The sequence below is a fragment of the Diadema antillarum genome, unplaced genomic scaffold (genome assembly GCF_040938485.1).
Source record: "Diadema antillarum isolate AM-2024a unplaced genomic scaffold, OU_Dant_1.0 scf00000027, whole genome shotgun sequence".
Taxonomy (NCBI): Eukaryota; Metazoa; Echinodermata; class Echinoidea; order Diadematoida; family Diadematidae; genus Diadema; species Diadema antillarum.
The window spans coordinates 1,032,227-1,055,290 of record NW_027270916.1 but is presented as its reverse complement, the minus strand read 5'-3'; positions in this window follow the sequence as shown (position 1 = coordinate 1,055,290).

Sequence of the window (23,064 nt, the reverse complement as noted above, 5' to 3'; positions counted from 1 at the left end):
AATCTGGTAGAAAAGCTCTTTCTTCTTTCTTGAAAGGAAACAAATCATTAAAAATGTAAATTTTGTTTTCATTTCTTATGACGCAAATCAGAAGTTTAAAAGAAACTGCATGAATACAAGAAAATAGTGATTCTATAGCATGACAAATAGAGATCAGACAATTTGGTTCACGATCATGGTTTCAAAGTCTGTGTAATGAGTGTCGGCATTATAACGGTGCTGAAATCGAATTAGCACAATTTTCGAATTTCATTGAATTTACGGTAAATTGGGTATTTGGCAGTAACGACGCAAAGTAGAGAAACATCGGAGAAAGAAATCCGTTACTGGGTGAATCGTACATGACATTGAAATCGGGCTTGAACCTGTTCCCAATGGTATAAAACCGTTAAATTTTCGTGCAAGGTGCACTAGATAATTGGTTATCAAGAAAGAGAACGCTATGAATTCAAGTGAATGACAAATGAACAATTGTACATTACATTGAAAACGGGCTTGAACCCATTCAAAACGTGTAAAACCGTTAAAATTTCGGGCAAGGTATACGAAAAAATTGATTATCAAAAAAGGGAACGTTATGAATTCCTGAATGACAAATGACCAATTTTAGATGCTTGATAGTCTAATTACTTCCAGTTTGCCACAAGTACCAAAGAATTTTAAAGTAATAGAGCGAATGAAATGCCCTTTTTCTTCTCTATCTTTAATTGCGTGTCCTATGGTTTCTTATCTTTGCGTCATTACTTAAAATGACGCAATGTATAGTGAATTATATGTAACGACACATGTAACAAAGCGCGAATTTTGTGAATTTATTACAAAGCTCTTTGTTGAAAGGAAACAAATTTTGAATTTCGTTTTCATTTCTTATGACGCAATTCACAAGTTTAAATGAAACTGCGTAAATACAAGAAAATAGTGATTCTATAGCATAACTTTACAAATTAAGATCAAAGTAGATAATTTGGTTCACAATCATGTTTTAAAACGAGATGAGTCTGTGTAATGACTCTCGGTGTTATAACGGTGATGAAATCGAATTAGCTCATAATGAAAGTTTCACTTAATTTCAAGTAAATTTGGTATTTGGTAGCAAACGACGCAAAGTAGAGAAACATCGGGCAAGTATATTCCATGTGTTATACAAGGAGAGAAAATTCCTTGTATTTGTTCTGTTGATTTCGTCGATTTTGTTACTCGCTAGAAATCTGTGCAAGGTTAGACAAAATCCGTTATTGGGTAAATCGTACATTACATTGAAAACGGGTTCGAAACCGTTCCCAACGTAAAACCGTCAAATTTTCGTGCAAGGTAAGAGAAATATTCAATTTTCAAGAAAGAGTGTGTTAGGAATTCAGGTGAATGATAGATGACCAATATAAGATGCTTGATAGTCTATTGTAGTTTGCCACAAGTACCAAAGTATTTGAAAGTAATAGAACGAATGAAAGGCCTTTTTTTCTTCTCTATCCTTTAATTGCGTGTCGTAGGGTTTCTTATCTTTGCGTCATTACTACCAATGACATAAAATATAGCAAATTATATGTAGCAATGTTTTCATTCACCGCGAATTTTGTAAATCTGGAAGAGAGCTCTTCCCTCTTTGTTGAAAGGAAACAAATCATTGAATTGGGAATTTCGTTTTCCTTTCTTATGACGCAATTCACAAGTTTAAAAGAAACTGCGTGAATACAAGAAAATGCTATATAGCATGACTTTACAAATTAAGATCAAAGTAGACAATTTGGTTCACAATCATGTTTTAAAACGAAATGAGTCTGTGTAATGACTCCCGGTGTTATAACGGTGATGAAATCGAATTAGCCCATAATGAAAGTTTCACGGAATTTCCAGTAAATTGGGTATTTGATAGTAACGACGCAAAGTAGAGAAACATCGGAGAAGTATATTCGATCTGGTATGCAAGGAGAGAAAATTCCTGGTATTTGTTCTGTCGATTTCGTCGATTTTGTTACTCGTTACAAATCTGTGCAAGGTTCGACAAAATTACAAAAATCCGTTATTGAGTAAATCGTACATTACTTTGAAAACGGGTTTGAAACCGTTTTCAACGTAAAACCGTCAAATTTTCGTGCAAGTAAACGAAATTATTATTTTTTAAATAAGAGTGTGTTATGAATTGTAGTTTGCCACAAGAACCAAAGTATTTGAAAGTAATAGAACGTGATAGTAATAGAAAGAAGAAAGTAATAGTAATAGAAAGGCCTTTTGTTCTTCTCTATCCTTTAATTGCGTGTCGTAGGGTGTCTTCTCTTTGCGTCATTACTACCAATGACGTAAAATAAAGTAAATTATATGTAGCAATGTTTCATTCACCACGAATTTCATCTGGTAGAGAGCTCTTCCCTCTTTGTTGAAAGGAAACAAATCATTGAATTGGGAATTTCGTTTTCATTTCTTATGACGCAATTCACAAGTTTAAAAGAAACTGCGTGAATACAAGAAAATAGTGATTCTATAGCATAACTTTACAAATTAAGATCAAAGTAGATAATTTGGTTCACAATCATGTTTTAAAACGAGATGAGTCTGTGTAATGACTCTCGGTGTTATAACGGTGATGAAATCGAATTAGCTCATAATGAAAGTTTCACTTAATTTCAAGTAAATTTGGTATTTGGTAGCAAACGACGCAAAGTAGAGAAACATCGGGCAAGTATATTCCATGTGTTATACAAGGAGAGAAAATTCCTTGTATTTGTTCTGTTGATTTCGTTGATTTTGTTACTCGCTAGAAATCTGTGCAAGGTTAGACAAAATCCGTTATTGGGTAAATCGTACATTACATTGAAAACGGGTTCGAAACCGTTCCCAACGTAAAACCGTCAAATTTTCGTGCAAGGTAAGAGAAATAATCAATTTTCAAGAAAGAGTGTGTTAGGAATTCAGGTGAATGATAGATGACCAATATAAGATGCTTGATAGTCTATTGTAGTTTGCCACAAGTACCAAAGTATTTGAAAGTAATAGAACGAATGAAAGGCCTTTTTTTCTTCTCTATCCTTTTAATTGCGTGTCGTAGGGTTTCTTATCTTTGCGTCATTACTACCAATGACATAAAATATAGCAAATTATATGTAGCAATGTTTTCATTCACCGCGAATTTTGTAAATCTGGAAGAGAGCTCTTCCCTCTTTGTTGAAAGGAAACAAATCATTGAATTGGGAATTTCGTTTTCCTTTCTTATGACGCAATTCACAAGTTTAAAAGAAACTGCGTGAATACAAGAAAATGCTATAGCATGACTTTACAAATTAAGATCAAAGTAGACAATTTGGTTCACAATCATGTTTTAAAACGAAATGAGTCTGTGTAATGACTCTCGGTGTTATAACGGTGATGAAATCGAATTAGCCCATAATGAAAGTTTCACGAAATTTCCAGTAAATTGGGTATTTGATAGTAACGACGCAAAGTAGAGAAACATCGATCTGGCATGCAAGGAGAGAAAATTCCTGGTATTTGTTCTGTCGATTTCGTCGATTTTGTTACTCGTTACAAATCTGTGCAAGGTTCGTCAAATGCCTTCCGAAGATCTATGAATTCAACTCCAGAAATTTGATTATCTATATTCAAAGACCACTGATTCACAAGTTTTGCAAGAGCAGTTGATGTGGAATGAAATGGTCTGAAACCAGATTGATTAGGGTGTAGTAAATCATTCGCATTCATGAATTCGCTCAGTTGTTGATGTACGGTCCTTTCGATAATTTTACTCACTGTTGGTAAGATTGAAATGGGGCGATAGTTATTCAACGAAAAAATATCTCCTGCTTTGAATATTGGTACTACAAGAGCCTTTTTCCATTCATGTGGAACACCTCCCGTAGACAGGGATTTGTTAATGATATCGCAAAGAGATTCTGCAATAACATTCTTTGTCATCTTTAAAAGTTTGTAGCCGATGTGACCTTCTCCGGTTGCTTTATCTATGCCAAGAAGCTCGAACTGTCTAAATACAAAATCTCTCGTTATCATACTTAATTTAAATTGAGAATGAGAAGGAACAAAGCCTTTGTCCTCATCTAATATCATTTGAGAAGTATTTCTCTGCAGATCTTTTGTAATTTTAGTAGCATTAGATATGAAAAAATTGTTGAATGCTTCAGCAATAATTGCGTTGTCCGATACTTCTGCATCATCAACCTTTATGGTATTGGGAGAAATGAGTGATGATTTAGGCGTAAATTCTCTCAAGCTCTTCCACATTTTTTTACTGCTGTTACGATTTTGTAAAATTTGGTCAGTGTTATACTGTTTTTTTCTTATTCTCATGAGATGAGTAACTTTGTGTTTTAGACATTTATAGGTATTCCAAAGATCATTGCTGTTGTTAGTTTTAGGAGCTTTGAGAACTTTATCACGTTCCGTCATGAGCTTAACAACCTCATTAGATATCCATGGACATGCATGTTTTCTTATCCGCTTTTTGCGCAAAGGTATATGCTTGTTGACAACATTATTGAAAAGAGTCAACCACATATCCCACGTATCATCAACGTCGTCTATATCTTTTATGACCTGCCACGGAGCACTTCTCAAATCACTATAAAATTCCTCCTCATTAAGATTTATTAATGAGCGAAATTACGCACATTCAGATTTTTGATGGATCTTTGCACTGAAGTCCCGAATAGCATATACCAAATAATGATCACTAATGCTAGTCTCAAATATTCCCCATTCACTGTAAAGTTCTTTGATACAAATATCAAATCAATTAAAGTAAAAGCAGTAAAAGTAGAAGCAGTATTTGTAACTGACTTGGTCCGTACATATTTGTATAAAACATAACTTTTTCGGCATTCACATCATGTTGGTGTGGCATATAATTACAATTGAAATCACCTAATATAATACTGTACAACTCATATGTTCCGAGAGAGCAGAGCCCAAAGTCCTCTCTAATTCGTCAAAGAAATCAGCGTGAGAATTCGGAGGTCTGTAAAATTCCCCTACAAGGATGGAAGGCTTATTTGGATAATTCTATTCAAACCAAAGGCATTCTAAAATAGATGAATTCAAATCGTCTCTTATTTTATAGTTGAATCTTTTGGAAATATATACAGCCACACCGCCACCATGTCTTGTACGGTCTCTATCTAACAAACCAGTTAAAGCAAGTTGAGACCAGTTGAAACCAGATGAAACCAGTTAAAACCAGTTGAAACTAGTACAACCAGTTGAGACCAGGTAAAACCATTTGAAACCAGAAAAAAAAAAACAGTTAAGACCAGTCGAGAACAGTTGAGGCCAGTTGAAACCAGTTGAGACCAGTTAAAACCAGTTGACACCAGTTGAACCCAATTAAAACCAGTTGAGTCCAGATGAAACCAATTGAAACCAGTTGAGACCCTTTCAAATTAGTTAAAACCAGATGAAACCAGTAAAAACCAGTTGAAACTAGTACAACCAGTTGAGATCAGTTAAAACCATTTGAAACCCGGAAAAAAAGCAGTTAAGACCAGTTGAGACCAGTTTAAACCAGTTAAAACCAGCTGAGACCAGGTGAACCCAGTTCAAACCAGTTGAGGCCAGCTGAGACCAGTTGAAACCAGTTCAAACCAGTTGAGGCCAGCTGAAACCAGTCCAAATCAGTTCAGACCAGTTGAAACCAGTTAAAACCAGTTGAGAGCAGTTCAAACCAGTTGAAACCAGATGAAACCAGTTCAAACCAGTTTAAAGCAGTTAAAAAAGTTGAGACCAGTTCAAACCAGTTGAAATCAGATGAAACCAATTGAAACTAGTTGAGACCAGTTCAAACCAGTTGAAATCAGTTGAACCAAGTTAAAACCAGTTGAGACCAGTTCAAACCAGTTAAAGCAAGTTGAGACCAGTTGAAACCAGATGAAACCAGTTAAAACCAGTTGAAACTAGTACAACCAGTTGAGACCAGGTAAAACCATTTGAAACCCGGAAAAAAAGCAGTTAAGACCAGTTCAAACCAGTTCAAACCAGCTGAGACCAGTTGAACCCAGTTCAAACCAGTTGAGGCCAGCTGAGACCAGTTGAAACCAGATGAAACCAGTTAAAACCAGTTGAAACTAGTACAACCAGTTGAGACCAGGTTAAACCATTTGAAAGCAGAAAAAAAAACAGTTAAGACCAGGTGAGAACAGTTGAGTCCAGTTGAAACCAGTTGAGACCAGTTAAAACCACATGACACCAGTTGAACCCAATTAAAACCAGTTGAGTCCAGATGAAACCAATTGAAACCAGTTGAGACCCTTTCAAATTAGTTAAAACCAGATGAAACCAGTAAAAACCAGTTGAAACTAATACAACCAGTTGAGATCAGATAAAAAAATTTGAAACCCGGAAAAAAAGCAGTTAAGACCAGTTCAGACCAGTTGAACCCAGTTCAAACCAGTTGAGGCCAGCTGAGACCAGTTGAAACCAGTTCAATCCAGTTGAGGCCAGCTGAAACCAGTCCAAGTCAGTTGAGACCAGTTGAAACCAGTTAAAACCAGTTGAGACCAATTCAAAAGTTGAGACCAGTTGAAACCAGTTAAAACCAGTTGAGAGCAGTTCAAACCAGTTGAAACCAAATGAAACGAGTTCAAACCAGTTGAAACCAGTTTAAAAAAGTTGAGACCAGTTTAAACCAGTTGATATCAGATGAAACCAGTTCAAACTAGTTGAGACCAGTACAAACCAGTTGAAATCAGTTGAACCCAATTAAAACCTGTTGAGACCAGATCAAACCCGTTCAAACCGGAAGAACCCAATTAAAATCAGTTGAGACCAGTTCAAACCAGTTAAAACAAGTTGAGACCAGTTAAAACGAGATGAAACCAGTTAAAACCAGATGAAACCAGTTAAAACCAGTTGAGATCAGTTCAAACCAGTTGAAACCAGATGAAACCAGTTCAAACCAGTTTAAACCAGTTAAAACAAGTTGAGACTAGTTGAAACCAGATGACACCAGTTAAAACCAGTTGAGAGCAGTTCAAACCAGTTGAAACCAGATGAAACCAGTTCAAACCAGTTTAAACCAGTTAAAAAAAGTTGAGACCAGTTCAAACCAGTTGAAATCAGATGAAACCAATTGAAACTAGTTGAGACCAGTTCAAACCAGTTGAAATCTTTTGAACCCAGTTAAAACCAGTTGAGACCAGTTCAGACCAGTTAAAGCAAGTTGAGACCAGTTGAAACCAGATGAAACCAGTTAAAACCAGTTGAAACTAGTACAACCAGTTGAGACCAGGTAAAACCATTTGAAACCAGAAAAAAAAACAGTTAAGACCAGTCGAGAACAGTTGAAGCCAGTTGAAACCAGTTGAGACCAGTTAAAACCAGTTGACACCAGTTGAACCCAATTAAAACCAGTTGAGTCCAGATGAAACCAATTGAAACCAGTTGAGACCCTTTCAAATTAGTTAAAACCAGATGAAACCAGTAAAAAGCAGTTGAAACTAGAACAACCAGTTGAGATCAGTTAAAACCATTTGAAACCCGGAAAAAAAGCAGTTAAGACCAGTTGAGACCAGTTCAAACCAGTTCAAACCAGCTGAGACCAGCTGAACCCAGTTCAAATCAGTTGAGGCCAGCTGAGACCAGTTGAAACCAGTTCAAACCAGTTGAGGCCAGCTGAAACCAGTCCAAATTAGTTGAGACCAGTTGAAACCAGTTAAAACCAGTTGAGAGCAGTTCAAACCAGTTGAAACCAGATGAATCGAGTTCAAACCAGTTGAAACCAGTTAAAAAAATGAGACCAGTTTAAACCAGTTGATATCAGATGAAACCAGTTCAAACTAGTTGAGACCAGTTAAACCCAATTGAAATCAGTTGAACCCAATTAAAACCTGTTGAGACCAGATCAAACCCGTTCAAACCGAATGAACCAAATTAAAATCAGTTGAGACCAGTTCAAACCAGTTAAAACAAGTTGAGACCAGTTAAAACCAGATAAAACCAGTTAAAACCAGTTGAGAGCAGTTCAAACCAGTTGAAACCAGATGAAACCAGTTCAAACCAGTTTAAACCATTCAAAAGAAGTTGAGACTAGTTGAAACCAGATGAAACCAGTTAAAACCAGTTGAGAGCAGTTCAAACCAGTTGAAACCAGATGAAACCAGTTCAAACCAGTTTAAACCAGTTAAAAAAAGTTGAGACCAGTTCAAACCAGTTGAAATCAGATGAAACCAATTGAAACTAGTTGAGACCAGTTCAAACCAGTTGAAATCAGTTGAACCCAGTTAAATCGAGTTGAGACCAGTTCAAACCAGTTAAAGCAAGTTGAGACCAGTTGAAACCAGATGAAACCAGTTAAAACCAGTTGAGACCAGGTAAAACCATTTGAAGCCAGAAAAAACAGTAAAGACCAGTCGAGAGCAGTTGAGGCCAGTTAAAACCAGTTGAGACCAGTTGAAACCAGTTGACACCAGTTGAACCCAATTAAAACCAGTTGAGTCCAGATGAACCCAATTGAAACCAGTTGAGACCCTTTCAGATTAGTTAAAACCAGATGAAACCAGTAAAAAGCAGTTGAAACTAGTACAACCAGTTCAAACCAGTTAAAACCAGCTGAGACCAGTTGAACCCAGTTCAAACCGGTTGAGGCCATCTGAAACCAGTCCAAATCAGTTGAGACCAGTTGAAACCAGTTAAAACCAGTTGAGAGCAGTTCAAACCAGTTGAAACCAGATGAAACGAGTTCAAACCAGTTGAAACCAGTTAAAAAAAGTTGAGACCAGTTTAAACCAGTTGATATCAGATGAAACCAGTTCAAACTAGTTGAGACCAGTTCAAACGAGTTGAAATCAGTTGAACCCAATTAAAACCTGTTGAGACCAGATCAAACCCGTTCAAACCGGATGAACCCAATTAAAATCAATTGAAACCAGTTCAAACCAGTTAAAACAAGTTGAGACCAGTTCAAACCAGATGAAACCAGTTAAAACCAGTTGAGAGCAGTTCAAACCAGTTGAAACCAGATGAAACCAGTTCAAACCAGTTTAAACCAGTTAAAACAAGTTGAGACCAGTTGAAACCAGATGAAACCAGTTAAAACCAATTGAGAGCAGTTGAAACCAGTTGAAACCAGATGAAACCAGTTCAAACCAGTTTAAACCAGTTAAAAAAAGTTGAGACCAGTTCAAACCAGTTGAAATCAGATGAAACCAATTGAAACTAGTTGAGACCAGTTCAAACCAGTTGAAATCAGTTGAACCCAGTTAAAACCAGTTGAGACCAGTTCAAACCAGTTAAAGCAAGTTGAGACCAGTTGAAACCAGATGAAACCAATTAAAAGTAGTTGAGATCAGATGAAACCAGTTAAAACCAGTTGAGACCATTTCAAATTAGTTGAAACCAGATGAAACTAGTACAACCAGTTGAGACCAGTCAAAACCATTTGAAACCAGAAAAAAACAGTTAAGACCAATCGAGAACAGTTAAGGCCAGTTGAAACCAATTAAAACCAGTTGAGTCCAGATGAAACCAGTTGAAACCAGTTGAGACCATTTCAAATTAGTTGAAACCAGATGAAACCAGTTAAAACCAGTTGAAACTAGTACAACCAGTTGAGACCAGTTAAAACCATTTGAAACCAGAAAAAAAAACCAGTTAAGACCAGTCGAGAACAGTTGAGACCAGTTAAAACCAGTTGACACCAGTTGAACCCAATTAAAACCAGTTGAGTCCAGATGAAACCAGTTAAAACCAGTTGAGACCATTTCAAAGTAGTTGAAACCAGATGAAACCAGTTAAAACCAGTTGAAACTAGTAGAACCAGTTGAGACCAGTCAAAACCATTTGAAACCAGAAAAAACAGTTAAGACCAATCGAGAACAGTTAAGGCCAGTTGAACCCAATTAAAACCAGTTGAGTCCAGATGAAACCAGTTGAAACCAGTTGAGACCATTTCAAATTAGTTGAAACCAGATGAAACCAGTTAAAACCAGTTGAAACTAGTACAACCAGTTGAGACCAGTTAAAACCATTTGAAACCAGAAAAAAAACAGTTAAGACCAGTCGAGAACAGTTGAGACCAGTTAAAACCAGTTGACACCAGTTGAACCCAATTAAAACCAGTTGAGTCCAGATGAAACCAGTTGAAACCAGTTGAGACCAGTTAAAACCAGTTGACACCAGTTAGAAATAGTGATTCTATAGCATGACTTTACAAATTAAGATCAAAGTAAAAAATTGAGTTCACGATCATGTTTTCAAACGAAATTACTCTGTGTAATGACTATCAGTATTATAACGCTGATGAAATTGAATTAGCCCATGAAAGTTTCACTAAATTTCCAGTAAATTGGGTATTTGGTAATAATGACGCTAAGAGAAACATCTTGCTAGTATATTCGATGTGGTTATACAAGGATAGAAAATTCCTTGTATATGTTCTGTAGATTTCGTCGATTTTGTTACTCGCTAGAAATCTGTGCAAGGTTAGACAAAATGACAAAAATCCCCTATTGGGTAAATCGTATATTACATTGAAAACGGGTTTGAAACAGTTTCCAAAGTAAAACCGTCAAATTTACGTGCAAGGTAAACGAAATAATTCATTTTCAAGAAAGAGTGTGTTATGAATTCAAGTGAATGATACATGACCAATATAAGATGCTTGATAGTCGATTGCAGTTTGCCACAAGTACCAAACTATTTGAAAGTAATAGAAGAAATGAAAGGCCCTTTTTCTTCTCTATCCTAATTGCGTGTCCTATGGTTTCTTATCTTTGCGTCATTACTACCAATGACGCAGAATATAGTAAATTATATGAAGCAATGTTTTCACACACCGCAATTTTGTTAATCTGGTAGAGAGCTCTTTCTTCTTTGTTGAAAGGAAACAAATCATTAAAAATGTGAATTTAGTTTTCATTTCTGATGACACAAATCACACAAGTTTAAAAGAAACTGCATAATACAAGAACATAGTGATTCTACAGCATGACTTTACAAATTAGGATCGCACAATTTGGTTCACGATTGTGGTTTCAAAGTCTGTGTAATGAGTCTCGGCATTATAACGGTGCTGAAATCGAACTAGCAGAATTTTGGAAGTTTCATTGAATTTACGGTAAATTGGGTATTTGGCGGTAACGACGCAAAGTAGAGTAACATCGGAGAAAGAAATCAGTTACTGGGTGAATCGTACATGACACGTTCCCAGTGGTATAAAACCGTTAAATTTTGGTGCAAGATGTACTAAATGATTGGTTATCAAGAAAGAGAACGCTATGAATTACAATGTACATTTCATTGAAAACGGGTTCGAAACCGTTTCCAACGTAAAACCGTCAAATTTTCGTGCAAGGTAAAAGAAATAATCAATTTTCAAGAAAGAGTGTGACAAGTGAACAATTGCACATTACATTGAAAACGGGCTTGAACCCATTCCCAACGTGTAAAACCGTTAAAAATCTCGTGCAAGGTATACGAAATGATTGATTATCAAGAAACAGAACACTATGAACTCGTGAATGACAAATTACCAATTTTAGATGCTTGATAGTCTAATTACTTGCAGATTGCCACAAGTTTCAAAGAATTTGAAAGTAATAGAGAGAATGAAATGCCCTTTTTCTTCTCTATCTGTAATTGCTTGTCCTATGGTTTCTTATTTTTGCGTCATTACTACCAATGACGCAATGTATAGTAAATTATATGTAACAACATATGTAACACAGCGCGAATTTTGTGAATTAGGTACAAAGCTCTTTCTTCTTTGTTGAAAGGAAACAAATCATTGAATTGGGAATTTCTTTCTTCTTTGTTGAAAGGAAACAAATCATTGAATTGGGAATTTCGTTTTCATTTCTTATGAGGCAAGTCACAAATTTAAAAGAAACTATGTGAATACAAGAAAATACTGATTCCATAGCATGACTTTACAAATGAAGAGCAAAGTAGACAATTTGGTTCACAATCATGTTTTAAAACGAAATGAGTCTGTGTAATGACTCTCGGTGTTATAACGGTGATGAAATCGAATTAGCCCATAATGAAAGTTTCACGGAATTTCCAGTAAATTGGGTATTTGGTAGTAACGACGCAAAGTAGAGGAACATCGGGCAAGTATATTCGATCTGGTATGCAAGGAGAGAAAATTCCTTGTATTTGTTCTGTCAATTTCGTCGATTTTGTTACTCGTTACAAATCTGTGCAAGGTTCGACAAAATGACAAGAATCCGTTATTGGGTAAATCGTATATTACTTTGAAAACTGGTTTGAAACCGTTTTCAACGTAAAACCGTCAAATTTTCGTGCAAGGTAAACGAAATAATTATTTTTCAAATAAGAGTGTGTTATGAATTGAAATGAATGATAAATGGCCAATATAAGATGCTTGATAGTCTATTGCAGTTTGCCACAAGTACCAAAGTATTTGAAAGTAATAGAACGAATGAAAGGCCTTTGGCAGTAACGACGCAAAATAAAGAAACATCGGAGAAAGAAATCCGTACTGGGTGAATCGTACATGGCATTGAAATCGGGCTTAAACCCGTTCCCAATGTGTAAAACCGCTAAATGTTCGTGCAAGGTGTACTAAATAGTTGGTTATCAAGAAAGAGAACGCTATGAATTCAAGTGAATAACAAGTGACAGCTGTACATTACATTGAAAACGGGCTTGAACCCGTTCCCAACGTGTAAAACCGTTAAAATTTCGTGCAAGGTACTAAAATAATTGATTATCAAGAAAGAGAACGCTATGAATTCGTGAATAACAAATTACCAATTTTAGATGCTTGATAATCTAATTACTTGCAGTTTGCCACAAATACCAAAGAATTTGAAAGTAATAGAGCGAATGAAATGCCCTTTTTCTTCTCTATCTTTGATTCCGTGTCCTGCGGTTTTTGTCCTTTGTGTCTTTGCCAATGACGCAATGTATATTAAATTATGTGTAACAGCATATGTAACACAGCACGAATTTTGTGAATTAGGTGCAAAGCTCTTTCTTCTTTGTTGAGAGGAAACAAATCATTGAATTCGGACTTTCTTTTTCATTTCTTATGACGCATTCACAAGTTTTAAAGAAACTGCGTGAATACAAGAAAATAGTGATGCTATAGAATGACTTTACAAATTAAGATCAAAGTAGACAATTTGGTTCACGATCATGTTTTAAAACAAAATTATTCTGTGTAATGATTCTCGAACGGTGATGAGATCGAACTAGCCAATAATGAAAATTTCACTAAATTTCCAGTAAATTGGGTATTTGGTAGCAACGACGCTAAGTAGAGAAACATCGGTATATTCGATCTGGTATGTAAGGAGAGAAAATTTCTTGTATTTGTTTTGTCGATTTCGTCGATTTTGTTACTTGCTAGAAATCTGTGCAAGGTTCGACAAAACAAAAATTAGTTATTAGGTAAATCGTACATTACGTTGAAATAGGTTTGAAACCATTTCCAACGTAAAAGCGTCAATTTGTCGTGCAACGTAAACGAAATAATTAATTTTCAAGAAAGACTGCGCTGTGAATTCAAGTAAATGATAAATGACCAATGTAAGATGCATGATAGTCTATTGCCGTTTGCCACAAGTACTAAAGTATTTGAAAGTAACGGTTGAGAACGAATGAAATGCCTTTTTTCTTCTCTATCCTTTAATTGCGTGTCCTATGGTTTCTTATCTTTGCGTCATTACAACCAATAACGCAATGTATAGTAAATTATATGTAACAATGTTTTCACACACCGCGAATTATGTGAATCTGGTAGAAAAGCTCTTTCTTCTTTCTTGAAAGGAAACAAATCATTAAAAATGTAAATTTTGTTTTCATTTCTTATGACGCAAATCAGAAGTTTAAAAGAAACTGCATGAATACAAGAAAATAGTGATTCTATAGCATGACAAATAGAGATCAGACAATTTGGTTCACGATCATGGTTTCAAAGTCTGTGTAATGAGTGTCGGCATTATAACGGTGCTGAAATCGAATTAGCACAATTTTCGAATTTCATTGAATTTACGGTAAATTGGGTATTTGGCAGTAACGACGCAAAGTAGAGAAACATCGGAGAAAGAAATCCGTTACTGGGTGAATCGTACATGACATTGAAATCGGGCTTGAACCTGTTCCCAATGGTATAAAACCGTTAAATTTTCGTGCAAGGTGCACTAGATAATTGGTTATCAAGAAAGAGAACGCTATGAATTCAAGTGAATGACAAATGAACAATTGTACATTACATTGAAAACGGGCTTGAACCCATTCAAAACGTGTAAAACCGTTAAAATTTCGGGCAAGGTATACGAAAAAATTGATTATCAAAAAAGGGAACGTTATGAATTCCTGAATGACAAATGACCAATTTTAGATGCTTGATAGTCTAATTACTTCCAGTTTGCCACAAGTACCAAAGAATTTTAAAGTAATAGAGCGAATGAAATGCCCTTTTTCTTCTCTATCTTTAATTGCGTGTCCTATGGTTTCTTATCTTTGCGTCATTACTTAAAATGACGCAATGTATAGTGAATTATATGTAACGACATATGTAACAAAGCGCGAATTTTGTGAATTTATTACAAAGCTCTTTATTGAAAGGAAACAAATTTTGAATTTCGTTTTCATTTCTTATGACGCAATTCACAAGTTTAAATGAAACTGCGTAAATACAAGAAAATAGTGATTCTATAGCATGACTTTACAAATTAAGATCAAAGTAGACAATTTGGTTCACAATCATGTTTTAAAACGAAATGAGTCCGTGTAATGACTCTCGGTTTTATAACCGAAGATGAAATCGAATTAGCCCATAATGAAAGTTTCACGGAATTTCCAGTAAATTGGGTATTTGGTAGTAACGACGCAAAGTAGAGAAACATCGGACAAGTATATTCGATCTGGTATGCAAGGAGAGAAAATTCCTGGTATTTGTTCTGTCGATTTCGTCGATTTTGTTACTCGTTACAAATCTGTGCAAGGTTCGACAAAATTACAAAATTCCGTTATTGAATAAATCGTACATTACTTTGAAAACGGGTTTGAAACCGTTTTCAACGTAAAACCGTCAAATTTTCGTGCAAGTAAACGAAATAATTATTTTTCAAATAAGAGTGTGTTATGAATTGTAGTTTGCCACAAGAACCAAAGTATTTGAAAGTAATAGAACGTGATAGTAATAGAAAGAAGAAAGTAATAGTAATAGAAAGGCCTTTTTTTCTTCTCTATCCTTTAATTGCGTGTCGTAGGGTGACTTCTCTTTGCGTCATTACTACCAATGACGTAAAATAAAGTAAATTATATGTAGCAATGTTTTCATTCACCACGAATTTCATCTGGTAGAGAGCTCTTCCCTCTTTGTTGAAAGGAAACAAATCATTGAATTGGGAATTTCGTTTTCATTTCTTATGACGCAATTCACAAGTTTAAAAGAAACTGCGTGAATACAAGAAAATAGTGATTCTATAGCATAACTTTACAAATTTAGATCAAAGTAGATAATTTGGTTCACAATCATGTTTTAAAACGAAATGAGTCTGTGTAATGACTCTCGGTGTTATAACGGTGATGAAATCGAATTAGCTCATAATGAAAGTTTCACTTAATTTCAAGTAAATTTGGTATTTGGTAGCAAACGACGCAAAGTAGAGAAACATCGGGCAAGTATATTCCATGTGTTATACAAGGAGAGAAAATTCCTTGTATTTGTTCTGTTGATTTCGTCGATTTTGTTACTCGCTAGAAATCTGTGCAAGGTTAGACAAAATCCGTTATTGGGTAAATCGTACATTACATTGAAAACGGGTTCGAAACCGTTCCCAACGTAAAACCGTCAAATTTTCGTGCAAGGTAAGAGAAATAATCAATTTTCAAGAAAGAGTGTGTTAGGAATTCAGGTGAATGATAGATGACCAATATAAGATGCTTGATAGTCTATTGTAGTTTGCCACAAGTACCAAAGTATTTGAAAGTAATAGAACGAATGAAAGGCCTTTTTTTCTTCTCTATCCTTTAATTGCGTGTCGTAGGGTTTCTTATCTTTGCGTCATTACTACCAATGACATAAAATATAGCAAATTATATGTAGCAATGTTTTCATTCACCGCGAATTTTGTAAATCTGGAAGAGAGCTCTTCCCTCTTTGTTGAAAGGAAACAAATCATTGAATTGGGAATTTCGTTTTCCTTTCTTATGACGCAATTCACAAGTTTAAAAGAAACTGCGTGAATACAAGAAAATGCTATAGCATGACTTTACAAATTAAGATCAAAGTAGACAATTTGGTTCACAATCATGTTTTAAAACGAAATGAGTCTGTGTAATGACTCTCGGTGTTATAACGGTGATGAAATCGAATTAGCCCATAATGAAAGTTTCACGGAATTTCCAGTAAATTGGGTATTTGATAGTAACGACGCAAAGTAGAGAAACATCGGGCAAGTATATTCGATCTGGCATGCAAGGAGAGAAAATTCCTGGTATTTGTTCTGTCGATTTCGTCGATTTTGTTACTCGTTACAAATCTGTGCAAGGTTCGTCAAATGCCTTCCGAAGATCTATGAATTCAACTCCAGAAATTTGATTATCTATATTCAAAGACCACTGATTCACAAGTTTTGCAAGAGCAGTTGATGTGGAATGAAATGGTTTGAAACCAGATTGATTAGGGTGTAGTAAATCATTCGCATTCATGAATTCGCTCAGGTATTGATGTACGGTCCTTTCGATAATTTTACTCACTGTTGGTAAGATTGAAATGGGGCGATAGTTATTCAACGAAAAAATATCTCCTGCTTTAAATATTGGTACTACAAGAGCCTTTTTCCATTCATGTGGAACAACTCCCGTAGACAGGGATTTGTTAATAATATCGCAAAGAGATTCTGCAATAACATTCTTTGTCATCTTTAAAAGTTTGTAGCCGATGTGACCTTCTCCGGTTGCTTTATCTATGCCAAGAAGCTCGAAATGTCTAAATACAAAATCTCTCGTTATCATACTTAATTTAAATTGAGAATGAGAAGGAACAAAGCCTTTGTCCTCATCTAATATCATTTGAGAAGTATTTCTCTGCAGATCTTTTGTAATTTTAGTAGCATTAGATATGAAAAAATTGTTGAATGCTTCAGCAATACTTGCGTTGTCCGATACTTCTGCATCATCAACCTTTATGGTATTGGGAGAAATGGGTGATGATTTAGGCGTAAATTCCCTCAAGCTCTTCCACATTTTTTTACTGCTGTTACGATTTTGTAAAATTTGGTCAGTGTTATACTGTTTTTTTCTTATTCTCATGAGATGAGTAACTTTGTTTTTTAGATATTTATAGGTATTCCAAAGATCATTGCTGTTGTTAGTTTTAGGAGCTTTGAGAACTTTATCACGTTCCGTCATGAGCTTAACAACCTCATCAGATATCCATGGACATGCATGTTTTCTTATCCGCTTTTTGCTCAAAGGTATATGCTTGTTGACAACATTATTGAAAAGAGTCAACCACATATCCCACGTATCATCAACGTCGTCTATATCTTTTATGACCTGCCACGGAGCACTTCTCAAATCACTATAAAATTCCTCCTCATTAAGATTTATTAATGAGCGAAATTACGCACATTCAGATTTTTGATGGATCTTTGCACTGAAGTCCCGAATAGCATATACCAAATAATGATCACTAATGCTAGTCTCAAATATTCCCCATTCACTGTAAAGTTCTTTGATACAAATATCAAATCAATTAAAGTAAAAGCAGTAAAAGTAGAAGCAGTATTTGTAACTGACTTGGTCCGTACATATTTGTATAAAACATAACTTTTTCGGCATTCACATCATGTTGGTGTGGCATATAATTACAATTGAAATCACCTAATATAATACTGTACAACTCATATGTTCCGAGAGAGCAGAGCCCAAAGTCCTCTCTAATTCGTCAAAGAAATCAGCGTGAGAATTCGGAGGTCTGTAAAATTCCCCTACAAGGATGGAAGGCTTATTTGGATAATTCAATTCAAACCAAAGGCATTCTAAAATAGATGAATTCAAATCGTCTCTTATTTTATAGTTGAATCTTTTGGAAATATATACAGCCACACCACCACCATGTCTTGTACGGTCTCTATCTAACAAACCAGTTAAAGCAAGTTGAGACCAGTTGAAACCAGATGAAACCAGTTAAAACCAGTTGAAACTAGTACAACCAGTTGAGACCAGGTAAAACCATTTGAAACCAGAAAAAAAAAACAGTTAAGACCAGTCGAGAACAGTTGAGGCCAGTTGAAACCAGTTGAGACCAGTTAAAACCAGTTGACACCAGTTGAACCCAATTAAAACCAGTTGAGTCCAGATGAAACCAATTGAAACCAGTTGAGATCCTTTCAAATTAGTTAAAACCAGATGAAACCAGTAAAAACCAGTTGAAACTAGTACAACCAGTTGAGATCAGTTAAAACCATTTGAAACCCGGAAAAAAAGCAGTTGAGAGCAGTTCAAACCAGTTGAAACCAGATGAAACGAGTTCAAACCAGTTGAAACCAGTTAAAAAAAGTTGAGACCAGTTTAAACCAGTTGATATCAGATGAAACCAGTTCAAACTAGTTGAGACCAGTTCAAACCAGTTGAAATCAGTTGAACCCAATTAAAACCTGTTGAGACCAGATCAAACCCGTTCAAACCGGATGAACCCAATCAAAATCAGTTGAGACCAGTTCAAAACAGTCAAAACAAGTTGAGACCAGTTAAAACCAGATGAAACCAGTTAAAACCAGTTGAGAGCAGTTCAAACCAGTTGAAACCAGATGAAACCAGTTCAAACCAGTTTAAACCAGTTAAAACAAGATGAGACCAGTTGAGACCAGATGAAACCAGTTAAAACCAGTTGAGAGCAGTTCAAACCAGTTGAAACCAGATGAAATCAGTTTAAACCAGTTTAAAAAAGTTGAGACCAGTTCAAACCAGTTGAAATCAGATGAAACCAATTGAAACTAGTTGAGACCAGTTCAAACCAGTTGAAATCAGTTGAACCCAGTTAAAACCAGTTGAGACCAGTTCAAACCAGTTAAAGCAAGTTGAGACCAGTTGAAACCAGATGAAACCAGTTAAAACCAGTTGAAACTAGTACAACCAGTTGAGACCAGGTAAAACCATTTGAAACCAGAAAAAAAAACAGTTAAGACCAGTCGAGAACAGTTGAGGCCAGTTGAAACCAGTTGAGACCAGTTAAAACCAGTTGACACCAGTTGAACCCAATTAAAACCAGTTGAGTCCAGATGAAACCAATTGAAACCAGTTGAGACCCTTTCAAATTAGTTAAAACCAGATGAAACCAGTAAAAAGCAGTTGAAACTAGTACAACCAGTTGAGATCAGTTAAAACCATTTGAAACCCGGAAAAAAGCAGTTAAGACCAGTTGAGACCAGTTCAAACCAGTTCAAACCAGCTGAGACCAGTTGAACCCAGTTCAAACCAGTTGAGGCCAGCTGAGACCAGTTGAAACCAGTTCAAACCAGTTGAGGCCAGCTGAAACCAGTCCAAATCAGTTGAGACCAGTTGAAACCAGTTAAAACCAGTTGAGAGCAGTTCAAACCAGTTGAAACCAGATGAAACGAGTTCAAACCAGTTGAAACCAGTTAAAAAAAGTGAGACCAGTTTAAACCAGTTGATATCAGATGAAACCAGTTCAAACTAGTTGAGACCAGTTCAAACCAATTGAAATCAGTTGAACCCAATTAAAACCTGTTGAGACCAGATCAAACCCGTTCAAACCGGATGAACCCAATTAAAATCAGTTGAGACCAGTTCAAACCAGTTAAAACAAGTTGAGACCAGTTAAAACCAGATAAAACCAGTTAAAACCAGTTGAGAGCAGTTCAAACCAGTTGAAACCAGATGAAACCAGTTCAAACCAGTTTAAACCAGTTAAAACAAGTTGAGACCAGTTGAAACCAGATGAAACCAGTTAAAACCAGTTGAGAGCAGTTCAAACCAGTTGAAACCAGATGAAACCAGTTCAAACCAGTTTAAACCAGTTAAAAAAAGTTGAGACCAGTTCAAACCAGTTGAAATCAGATGAAACCAATTGAAACTAGTTGAGACCAGTTCAAACCAGTTGAAATCAGTTGAACCCAGTTAAAACCAGTTGAGACCAGTTCAAACCAGTTAAAGCAAGTTGAGACCAGTTGAAACCAGATGAAACCAATTAAAAGTAGTTGAGATCAGATGAAACCAGTTAAAACCAGTTGAGACCATTTCAAATTAGTTGAAACCAGATGAAACTAGTACAACCAGTTGAGACCAGTCAAAACCATTTGAAACCAGAAAAAACAGTTAAGACCAATCGAGAACAGTTAAGGCCAGTTGAAACCAATTAAAACCAGTTGAGTCCAGATGAAACCAGTTGAAACCAGTTGAGACCATTTCAAATTAGTTGAAACCAGATGAAACCAGTTAAAACCAGTTGAAACTAGTACAACCAGTTGAGACCAGTTAAAACCATTTGAAACCAGAAAAAAAAAACAGTTAAGACCAGTCGAGAACAGTTGAGACCAGTTAAAACCAGTTGACACCAGTTGAACCCAATTAAAACCAGTTGAGTCCAGATGAAACCAGTTAAAACCAGTTGAGACCATTTCAAATTAGTTGAAACCAGATGAAACCAGTTAAAACCAGTTGAAACTAGTACAACCAGTTGAGACCAGTCAAAACCATTTGAAACCAGAAAAAAACAGTTAAGACCAATCGAGAACAGTTAAGGCCAGTTGAACCCAATTAAAACCAGTTGAGTCCAGATGAAACCAGTTGAAACCAGTTGAGACCATTTCAAATTAGTTGAAACCAGATGAAACCAGTTAAAACCAGTTGAAACTAGTACAACCAGTTGAGACCAGTTAAAACCATTTGAAACCAGAAAAAAAAAACAGTTAAGACCAGTCGAGAACAGTTGAGACCAGTTAAAACCAGTTGACACCAGTTGAACCCAATTAAAACCAGTTGAGTCCAGATGAAACCAGTTGAAACCAGTTGAGACCAGTTAAAACCAGTTGACACCAGTTAGAAATAGTGATTCTATAGCATGACTTTACAAATTAAGATCAAAGTAGAAAATTGAGTTCACGATCATGTTTTCAAACGAAATTACTCTGTGTAATGACTATCAGTATTATAACGCTGATGAAATTGAATTAGCCCATGAAAGTTTCACTAAATTTCCAGTAAATTGGGTATTTGGTAGTAACGACGCTAAGAGAAACATCTTGCTAGTATATTCGATGTGGTTATACAAGGATAGAAAATTCCTTGTATATGTTCTGTAGATTTCGTCGATTTTGTTACTCGCTAGAAATCTGTGCAAGGTTAGACAAAATGACAAAAATCCCCTATTGGGTAAATCGTATATTACATTGAAAACGGGTTTGAAACAGTTTCCAAAGTAAAACCGTCAAATTTACGTGCAAGGTAAACGAAATAATTCATTTTCAAGAAAGAGTGTGTTATGAATTCAAGTGAATGATACATGACCAATATAAGATGCTTGATAGTCGATTGCAGTTTGCCACAAGTACCAAACTATTTGAAAGTAATAGAAGAAATGAAAGGCCTTTTTTCTTCTCTATCCTAATTGCGTGTCCTATGGTTTCTTATCTTTGCGTCATTACTACCAATGACGCAGAATATAGTAAATTATATGAAGCAATGTTTTCACACACCGCAATTTTGTTAATCTGGTAGAGAGCTCTTTCTTCTTTGTTGAAAGGAAACAAATCATTAAAAATGTGAATTTAGTTTTCATTTCTGATGACACAAATCACACAAGTTTAAAAGAAACTGCATAATACAAGAACATAGTGATTCTACAGCATGACTTTACAAATTAGGATCGCACAATTTGGTTCACGATTGTGGTTTCAAAGTCTGTGTAATGAGTCTCGGCATTATAACGGTGCTGAAATCGAACTAGCAGAATTTTGGAAGTTTCATTGAATTTACGGTAAATTGGGTATTTGGCGGTAACGACGCAAAGTAGAGTAACATCGGAGAAAGAAATCAGTTACTGGGTGAATCGTACATGACACGTTCCCAGTGGTATAAAACCGTTAAATTTTGGTGCAAGATGTACTAAATGATTGGTTATCAAGAAAGAGAACGCTATGAATTACAATGTACATTTCATTGAAAACGGGTTCGAAACCGTTTCCAACGTAAAACCGTCAAATTTTCGTGCAAGGTAAAAGAAATAATCAATTTTCAAGAAAGAGTGTGACAAGTGAACAATTGCACATTACATTGAAAACGGGCTTGAACCCATTCCCAACGTGTAAAACCGTTAAAAATCTCGTGCAAGGTATACGAAATGATTGATTATCAAGAAACAGAACACTATGAACTCGTGAATGACAAATTACCAATTTTAGATGCTTGATAGTCTAATTACTTGCAGATTGCCACAAGTTTCAAAGAATTTGAAAGTAATAGAGAGAATGAAATGCCCTTTTTCTTCTCTATCTGTAATTGCTTGTCCTATGGTTTCTTATTTTTGCGTCATTACTACCAATGACGCAATGTATAGTAAATTATATGTAACAACATATGTAACACAGCGCGAATTTTGTGAATTAGGTACAAAGCTCTTTCTTCTTTGTTGAAAGGAAACAAATCATTGAATTGGGAATTTCTTTCTTCTTTGTTGAAAGGAAACAAATCATTGAATTGGGAATTTCGTTTTCATTTCTTATGAGGCAAGTCACAAATTTAAAAGAAACTATGTGAATACAAGAAAATACTGATTCCATAGCATGACTTTACAAATGAAGAGCAAAGTAGACAATTTGGTTCACAATCATGTTTTAAAACGAAATGAGTCTGTGTAATGACTCTCGGTGTTATAACGGTGATGAAATCGAATTAGCCCATAATGAAAGTTTCACGGAATTTCCAGTAAATTGGGTATTTGGTAGTAACGACGCAAAGTAGAGGAACATCGGGCAAGTATATTCGATCTGGTATGCAAGGAGAGAAAATTCCTTGTATTTGTTCTGTCAATTTCGTCGATTTTGTTACTCGTTACAAATCTGTGCAAGGTTCGACAAAATGACAAGAATCCGTTATTGGGTAAATCGTATATTACTTTGAAAACTG